This window comes from Ursus maritimus, unplaced genomic scaffold (genome assembly GCF_017311325.1).
Source record: "Ursus maritimus isolate PB19 unplaced genomic scaffold, ASM1731132v1 scaffold_35, whole genome shotgun sequence".
In the NCBI taxonomy this organism is placed as follows: Eukaryota; Metazoa; Chordata; class Mammalia; order Carnivora; family Ursidae; genus Ursus; species Ursus maritimus.
The window spans coordinates 18,669,543-18,679,117 of NW_024426119.1; the positions used below are offsets into that span (position 1 = coordinate 18,669,543).

A 9,575-nucleotide genomic window follows, 5' to 3' on the forward strand; every position below is an offset into this window, starting at 1 on the left:
TGTGCTTACTTTTATTTTCTATTTGGATATGTTGGAGATGGATGGGTAAGAAGAATATTATTTAGCCCACATTTTGTTTTCTGTCCTAAAGAAAGGGTCACATTGGTCTTCTGTAGGAATATTCTATGTATTTTTGCAATTACCAGTCCTGAAAAATTGAGGTTTAACCTCTACTCCAAGATACAATAAGTCTTAATACAATATCCATTCTAAAGGTTTTTTTTTTTTTGTTTTTCAAGCTGTAGTATTCATCTTTTATTTTCTTTGAAGCTTTGCATCCTCCTCAAAGTTCAGTTCCTTTTCACTATTTTGTACCTTTTAATTTTGTATATGTTGTGTGTTGTGTTGGCTCAATATCTTATTAGATATTTGGGTCCGTTTACAGGGCTTAAGAAGAAACATAATTGATTAATATGTTTGATTTACTATCTGGTTCCACAGTGTTGTAGTCTCGATTGTGTTGTATTCTTATCTAAGTTAAATAAAGATTTAAAAAAGCTAGATGAGTATGAACTGCTAAGATCCTAGAGCAATAGTTTCTGACATGTTAAGAACATGGACACAGCAGCAAGGCCTGTTAAGCCCAGGATATTTTAAAACAGAAAATGCAGACTCATCTAACAATGCAGAACTACTAGAGCCTGGATTGTTTGCATGTTTATGTGTGGTTAGGTGAGGAAGTTGCTCTAATGTATGTGATAACTTTCAATATCAAGAATTTCCTTGCTGGCAGTTTTACAGTTTTGACTAGATTAAAACAAATTAGAGATATCAGTGTGTTTCAAAGGTCATGTCCAATATACTGCACCAGATAAACTTGAAAAAAGTTTCTCAATTTGAGTTCTAAGATGAAATTTAGCCCTATAATGTGGGAAAGATTGTAAGTAACTGATAAGTTTAGGGATTTTCTTTTTTTAAAGGACATCTGATGTGTGGAAACTTGTTTAAGGGCCAGTAGGTTTTTTGAAGGAAGTATTTAAAAATGAGTAAAGTGAGTCAAAGATTTTCCTCCTTCATTACAGGGAGTCAGAATTTGTAATTTTTCTTTAGTATTTGTCCATAAATCACTATCCTAAAACCTTCTGGTTCATGTCACCATCATGATGAAATTACTGTAAAAAGAGCATAGGATTGGGAGTCAGGATGTTTAGTGATGTTGAGCACATAATTTATGACTCTGTCTTGCCTCCATGTGTACATTGTACATAATAGCCAATTGCCTTACTTCATGAGGTATTTGTGAAGCTCAAATCAGTTATGAAAATGACACCAGTTTGTAAGTGGCAGAGTGATCTGCCCATGCAAAGTATTATTGGCTACATAAGTAACATTTACATAAAGTATATGGTGCATTTAAAGTGTGATAAGAATGTGATATGTATTTTTTGACTGGGAAGTTTGATGGAACAGTCAAATGGTATCTTAATTTGATATTTTGGTAGAACTTTTGGCTTTTTCTAGGTTGAAGGAAACCTGGCCCCTCTCCTGACTGTGACTTTGCACTCTGCTGCCTTAAAGGTCTTGAAACTGCAGTGTGCTTTTATGGCTGGGCTTTTCATTTTGGTTTGGTTTTGTTTTTTTTTTTAATTGCACATCTGAAGTCTAAGGAAGATCATCAGTCTAACTTCTGACAGTAGGAAGTGGATGTTTTTAATGTTCTAAATGTGTTTAATGTTCTAAAATGTTACTTTAAGTTGATTTCATAACAGTGAGCCTACACTGAATATGAAATCCTAGGTCCTCTGAGAGAAACATTGCATGTGTAAACATTCGTCTTTCAGAAATAGTTTAGAGCTTAGACAGCTTCTTCTGGGGATGTCAGCTCTGCCTATTACAGTATCTGACCCTTGAGATTAACTTTAAGTAAGGTGGGCATACAGAATATTCAAGTAAAAAAAAGTGTTTTAGAAACTTTTCTGAGGACTTTATGAGAGTAAATACAAGTGAAAGTGAAAGGCAGAGGAATGTATTATGTATCATGCATGGGTTGGTAACAGCTGTTTATATGATTAGTTGATAACTCAGTATCTTAACTAACATTTTCTAATATTACTACTAAAAAGTAACAATGGATGTATATTTAATTGTTTGGTATTTTTAAAAATGGAGAACAATAGAAGTGTAAAATCCCTTTGTTTCTCATAAAATTAGGGAGAATTAAAAAGTATAGATATATGATGAATATGTATTTTTAATAAGCAAAAATTGATTATTTTTTTAAAAATTTGGGAATAGAGGAAAACAAGGAGGGAAAACCCAGTAGTTTTACTTATTTATTCATGAAAGGGAAAAAGGGGCCACCAGGGGCTCATGGTGCCCAGCTGAGTTGGAGCCTGGCCAAGTTTATGTATATATGGGCTCTTTTAGGCTCTTTCAGAATTAAGATACAACAATCTTGGAAAGCCAGGATTTTTTCTCAGAATGAGAATACCTGGTGAGAGGAATGTTTACATACTAATAGGCATCCAAATTTCCCCACAGTGTTTGAATTCATATCGTTGACTCACTTCATTTCAGATGTTTTATCAGAGGTGTGGCTGCTTTTACATGGAAGCCAAAAAAAGAGTACTTTTATCTTCAAATATGGTAGTAGTTGCTTTTGTTTCCCAATTTGAGGGATGTTACATCATAGAAGGAAACGTGAAGAAATTGTGCATTGGCTCACTTCTTGATTTATTTTCTACATCAAAAGGTTAATCTGCTGCATGTAACCGTGTTGGTGCCTTTTTCTGGGCGTGGATAACGCGAAATTACTACTCTATTCTAGATTTTTTTTTTCCAGATTCCTATCTTTAGTGATAGATTTCAGTGTTTTAAATAAAATTCCACTCCATTAGAGCTAGGAGAGGGCAGCTTACTATAGATAGGTTATGGTTATCTTTGCATCCACTCATATGATGAATGTAGTAACCAAGAGGCAGGGCAGCCATAGGACTCACATCTTAATGCCCTAATTACTACACTGTGGACTCATCAAAGCCCTGTTTTCATCAAAGTGTCAGTTTTCCACAGTAAGTTTCTCATACCTCAGATAGTAAACATTTTTCTGACTCTTTTAAGCCCTTTGACTTGTCTTGAAGAAACTGGTCATCCGGAAGATGACTGGATTTGTATCAGGCGTATACTGTACTTAAATTGGGTTTGTCTTTTTATTTTAGAAAAAAAAATTTTTCTTCTGCTGACTATAAAGTTAATAAGTGGTCATTGAAAATTTAGCAGATACATGTAATTTGTTTTTTTTGGATTTGAAAGCTTCTAAAATTTTAGTATAAATAGCATTTTACTATGCATATTTGTCGTGCTTTTTAAAATATTGATATTTCACCATGTCAAGGCATGTTGATCTACTCTATCTTTTTAATGGCTGCACTAATTATAGATACTGCAGATTTTAATTTTAATAAATTCACACTTGGTAGACCTTCCACTTTTTAATTTTGTACTATAAAAGTTGTTCGTCAACCATTCTTACACATATGTGTATAAATTTTCATACTCATGTGACTATTTCTATCAGATAAATTCCTAGAAATGAAATGAATAGGAAATGAAGGAGAATTGGTGGGTCACAGGGTATCTGCCTGTAAAATTTTGTTGTTAAAAATCACTGAAAGAAGGGGTCCTGGCTGGCTCAGTCAGGAGAACATGTGGCTTGTGATTTAAGGGTCATGAGTTCCAGCCCCAAGTGGGGTGGGGGGGGTGGGTAAAGATTACTTAAATAAAACTTAAAGAAAATTACTGAAAGGATGATAATATACATTTCCACTGTTCACAATGCCTATTTTCCCATATCTAATCTAATTTACTAACCTGTTTAGTCTTTGTTAATTGGTTAGGCATTAAAATAATCTTGCTTCTCTTTGTGTTATTTGGTAGTAAGTTTGAGCATTTTTTCAGTATTGTAAGTTATTTTTATGTCTTCTATAAATTGAGCATGTTCCTTGCTAAAATTTTTTTATATATAGGATTTCCTCAGAGACTTTTCTTTTTCCTTTTTTTTAAAGATTTTATTAATTTGATAGAGAACACAGGCAGGGGGAACAGCAGGCAGAGGGAGAAGCAGGCTCCCTGCTGAGCAAAGAGCCTGATGCAGGACTGGACCCCAGGACTCTGGGATCATGACCTGAGCTTAAGTCAGACGCTTAACCTACTGAGCCACCCATGTGCCCCCACTTGCTAAATTTCCCACTCAATGTTTTAACCTTTTTCTTATTGGTTTATTGGTGCACTTGAAGTGTTTTGAAAACTCTGTCATACATGTCACAGATATTTTTCCAGTATATCATTCATATTTACCTATAGTGATTTGGCAAACAAGTGTATGATTTTTATATAAGATCTTTTCCTTTATAGTTTCTGGGTTTTGTGTAAGCTTAGAAAAAGATCGTATTTACCTCCAGATTATAAAGCTATTTTCCATTTTCTTTGAGTCTTTTTGTGGTTTCATTTTGTATGTTTAAATCTTTAGCCCTATTTTTTACCAGGTGGTAGTGAAGTTTTATGAAGCCTTATATTAATGCTGATCTTTCACAAGGCAGGCAAAAGATGACAAAAGAAAGTCTTTTGTAACTTCATGTTTAGGAAGTTTAACGGAGGCTGTGATTCCTGAATGATGCAACTTGGCAAAAAACTGATTTTTTTTTTCTTTTGGGGGCAGGATAGGAGAACAATGAAATTTCTTTCTTTTTTAATTCAAAAGTATTTTATGTGGAAGTGACTGTTTTATTTCTGCATCTCTTTCATCCTCTACCTTCTACACCAGTGGTGGGAAGCTTCTGTGTTGTGTTTTGAGCGTCCAAAATGGCAGACAGCACTTAGTTCCGTATTCAGAATTGCCTGTCAAATCCTTTGTCCTTGGTGTTTTTGGAAAGCCATTTAGCTTTGCCTTTGCTTGGTGAAAATATGTTGCAAGATTTATCTGATGTAACAGTTTAAAAGTCCTATAGAAACTTAGTCTTTTTCAAATAAAGGGTTTAGCTGACCATTCTAGCCAGTAAGCTTGAAATCAGCTTCCCTAGGGTAGTACTTATGTTTCCCACAGCACAAGGCATAGTGGGTACTAAGTACTCCTAAACTAGGTTTATTTATTGCTAGAATTTGGGGACTGAAATAGGGTCGGCATTGCAGATAGAAAAAAGAAAAGTATAAACTGACCCCATCACTTAAGATTAGACTACTTTGAAAAAAGAAAACAAATACAGTGGAAGTTTCTTCTCTTCCACAGTGAACAGATTGAAGAGTCCTTAATTCCTGAGAGAGACACATTTCTCACCATGTAACTACAGAAGTATTTATGTCAAAATTTTTTAGGAGGGGAGAAGGAGAGGGAGAATCTTAAGCAGGCTCCATGCCCAGCACAGAGCCCAACATGGGGCTTGATCTAACAACCCTGAGATCATGACCTGAGCCAAAATCAAGAGTCAGATGCTTAACCGACTGATCCACCCAGACCACCCCATGTCAGAATAACTTTTTAAATGCGAATTTTCCAAATTACCATAAAGCATAGTGACAGAACCGTCTAACTTAGTAAAAGGCTTTGATGATTTTTTCCTTGCATCACTGTTTTTCATTGATGATAAAAACCCATCAGCAACTTAAATTATCCATTAATAGGGTAATCAGCTATGATAAATATAACAATACATTATGTAGTCATTAAAGTCATTTTTGAATAATTTTTAAAACATTAAAAATTTTTGTTAAACAGCTAATTGGGAAAAGTAAGGTAGGAAACTTGTTGACCCTAGTGCTTATATAAAATGTTTGGAAGACTATATCCAAGGTGCATTTAAATAAAATTTGCAGCAAAATAAACTGTATGTACTCCCACTATTGAGGAACACATTCTTTGCCCATCTTTTTTTTTTTTTTTTTTGCTTTTGTACATGGTCTTTATTTTGCCTGAAACACCCTCTGTAATCTTAATCTGTACATTTTGCTTCTGTTTGTACTCACCTTGCATTTTTGCCTAATCAAAATCTATTTTGAGCCCTAAAGGATAATAATTATAGTAAAAGGATTTAGAACAGTGCCATATAGCTGGTGTGTAATAAATATTTGTGGAATGAATGTGAAGGAATGAATTTATCTTGATGTCAGAGGGTTGAAGCAACTTAAAGAGGTACATAAAATTCAGGAAGGTAACAAAAGTAGAAGAGAAGAGGGAGACAGAGAGAACATAGTGGTAGAAATTATAAAATGGAACCAAGGATGAAGATACTCTTCTACCCACAGTATCCATTATGATGTCTCTCTTTTTACCAAGGGTAGGTATCACGAGGGAAAGCTCTTCCTGTTACTGAGGGTACCTGTTCAGGTTGAGCTCATTTATTCTAACACTCCATTCAGAAATAAATTTCTACTGATGATTTTTCTAAAGAAGATGCTTGAAAGTGGAGTGAAGTATATGCTTCCTAACAGTTTCAGGATAACGAGTTCAGTGGGGCTCTTTTTTTAGTGACTTGTTACTGTAGACCCATGGCGTCACAACAAAGAGTTTATGTTGGAGTAAGGTTAAGGTGTAGCACTTTTATGGGGGCTGTCTCCCCTACAGTTAGAGAGTAAAATGCCTTTGCATAGATCCGAACTAGACTTCACTGTCTTTAATACTAAACAGAGAGCATCTTCAGTATTACATCAGAAAGGCCGGTCTCCTGATAGATGCAAGAGTATCATCATCTGACCGCTGAAAGTAGAATGAAGCGATACAGAAGCCAGCTCCAGCTGGAGACTTTCATCCTTTTTTTTTTTTTCTTTGAATAGATTCTGCTTGGCTTTTGTAAGAGGTCTTTTTAGAGCTGAGGAGTACAGTAACCGGGTCAGACTGCTGGGGTGATGTGGCATTAGGCGTCATCAAATTTTCTTTACTTGCTGCTGGGGACTTTACTGGTAAGCAGAAGAGTGGGTGAAACTGTTAGATAATAGTGGATTTCTTAAGCTTTTCTATTTCGATGTCTCCATTGTGATGGTTAGGGATTTTAGTGGCTCTAAATCCCTTTTGAAAATAGGCAGAATTAAAAAAATATAACTATGCTAAGTTTAACTGAGACAAATTTAGGGATGAGGCTAAAATTGGAGCTCTTTATCAAAGCCTTGAACATAATACTAATAAGTAAAGTTACTCAAGGAAGAGAGTAATATGAACTACCACTAGGCAAGTTATGCTATGAAGTAAGAAGTAAATGCTGTAAATTCAGGGAAAGGAGAGACCATTGTGTCAGAAACTGCGATCTAGGAAAACTTGCATGGAGGGCTGAGCCTTAAATATAGAAATCAGAAGAAAGGAAGGAGGAAAGCATGCCAGGAAGTGTAACTTGAGTAAGTAAAGACACAGAGGTAGGGCTGTCCATTCTGTATTCAGGAGACACACAGGAAGTAGATTACTTTGACCATGTGAAGGCTCAGGAGGGAGACCTAAGTGATTGCTAGGTTAGAGCAGGTAGTGAAAGCTTCTGAATATCTCCCTAGACTTGGACTTTGTAGAGAATACTTACCCTCAAGGTCATGGGGAAACTTTTAAATGGGAAAGAAAAAAAGTTCTGGTACTTGGAGTTAAGTATTGTATGTAACCTGCAGTCAGTTTCATCTTTGCTTGTATATAAGTGTTTAGGGTGGTTGTATATGTTTAGGAAGGGACCAAGGAAAGAGTTGAAAAATGGTACTAGTGAAAAGTACCATAATAATTAAAACAGCATTGTATTGGTACAAGGAATATAGATCAGTAGAACAGAATGGAGACTACAGAAACCGATCCATAAATGTATATAGAACTTTTTATATAATAAAGAGTGGCATTTCAAATCATAGAAAGTATGGAATTTCAGTAATCGGGATAATTGCTAACACCAAAAGGGAAAAAAATCTGCATACAGAAATTTAAGTAGCTCAGTGTAAAAGCCAAAATTGAAGAAGTGTTAGTAGAAAATATACAAGAATAATTTTGTAATCTTTGGGAAGACTTTCTAAAGCAAGATGTAAAATATAGGTGTTCTAAAGAACACCCTTTGCATAAAATTTAAAAACATATTTGTGCTAGAAGTTATTTTTAAAAAATTGAAGCATTTTAGAAGAAAATATTTGTGATAAGTATAACAGTGAATTATTTCATGACCCAATTTATAAAGAACTTCTACAAATCGATAAAGATATCCAATAAGAAAGTGTAACATAGGAACATTAGATAATTTACAGAAAAGGAAATGAGGATAGCCAATAAACATTGGCAAAAATGTACAATCCCGCCAAGTTATCTGGGAAATGCAGATTAAGATAAAGAGATTGTTTTTGCTTATGAGGTGATCAGAAATTAAAAAGGGTTGTTACCCTGTTAAGGTTATGGAGAAATAAGGTACCCTCCTATTTTGGTAGGAGACCTTCCCTAACCTGGTTTAAAATGCTGATTCCTGCCCCCCCCCCCGCCCCGCCAATTCCCTGCATTCAGTTTTCCCCTTTCATGCTTTTTTTCCACAGTACTTGCCACCAACTGGCTTACTACATATTCTGCTTGTTTGTGGCACTAGAACATGAACTCTCTTCAGGGGAGGTCCTGGTGTTCTGCCACACTGCTGTGCTGTGTCTCCAGCACTTGGAATAGTGATTCATGCATGGCACATAGCACTTGCTCAATAAGTAAGTATATGCGGACTGACTGAATGAGTGTAATATTTATGTTCCAGGTTAAGGTAGTCTCATTTAAACTATTTCTGTAGGGTTGTTATTGGATAAAAAATAGAGTATAAAGGACATTTTAAAAGGTTTTATTAGTTGGGATCTTGGATTCTCTTCCCTTTCTTAACGATGAAATCTGGTTTAAACCAGGCATTTTGATAGCCTGTTGGGGAGGTGAAAGTTCAGGAGCCTTTGAAAAGCATTTAGGAAATGGTTCTTGAAAGCTAGCTAGACTGACTGCTCTTGATCACATAGTTCAGCGGCATTTTTGGAACCTTTGCTGCCAGCCCATTGGTTGGCTTACATTGGAATTATAGACGTGTGGAAGAATAATGCCTCCATTCTTCTCCATCATACTAATTCTAGAAGATATGGTGATAGGAAACCGTACCTTTTCCATAGTAAAATGTAGCTACTCAGGAAGGATGAGGGGCACCATCATTATCAGGTAACACTCCCTCCACTTGCACTTTATGAGATAAAATTAATATTGTTGCTGTGTTATTACTTTTGACAACTGCCACCTAAATTATTTTACAGTTACATCTTTAGCGCATAACTCCCCTAAATTCAGTTTCCAGCTTCCTGCTTGATGTTTCCACTTGGATGTGATAATTGCCGTCTCAGATTTAAGATGCCCCAAAACAGTTCACCAGTTTTCTTTTCATAACCTACTGCTTTTGAAGCTTTCCTGTCTCAGTGGCAATTTCATTTTTGTATTTGTTTAGTCCAGTAGTCATCTTTCACACCTAATATTCAGTATTTTGGGAAGTGCTGTTAGCTAGCTGTTACCTTTAGAATACGTGTGTTATCTGTCCACTTCTGACTATCTTCACAGCGACCACCCTGGGCCAAACCAGCATTCTCTCTCTCTCTCTCTCTCTCTCTCTCTCTCTCTCTCTCTC

General features: G+C 35.6%; 1 protein-coding gene across 5 annotated transcripts in view; it reads left to right on the plus strand.

Moving 5' to 3' along the window:
• CCPG1 (cell cycle progression 1) overlaps positions 1–9,575 on the plus strand; it is a 38,276-nt gene that overhangs the window by 2,007 nt on the left and 26,694 nt on the right. Inside the window, exon 1 of one of the 5 annotated variants that reach the window (XM_040620614.1) lies at positions 8,580–8,631. The exons of the other annotated variants lie outside the window; for them this stretch is intronic. The gene's annotated coding sequence lies outside the window, so the exon portion shown is untranslated. Of the gene's footprint in view, positions 1–8,579; positions 8,632–9,575 lie in introns of those variants that run through there. 5 annotated transcript variants of the gene reach the window in all.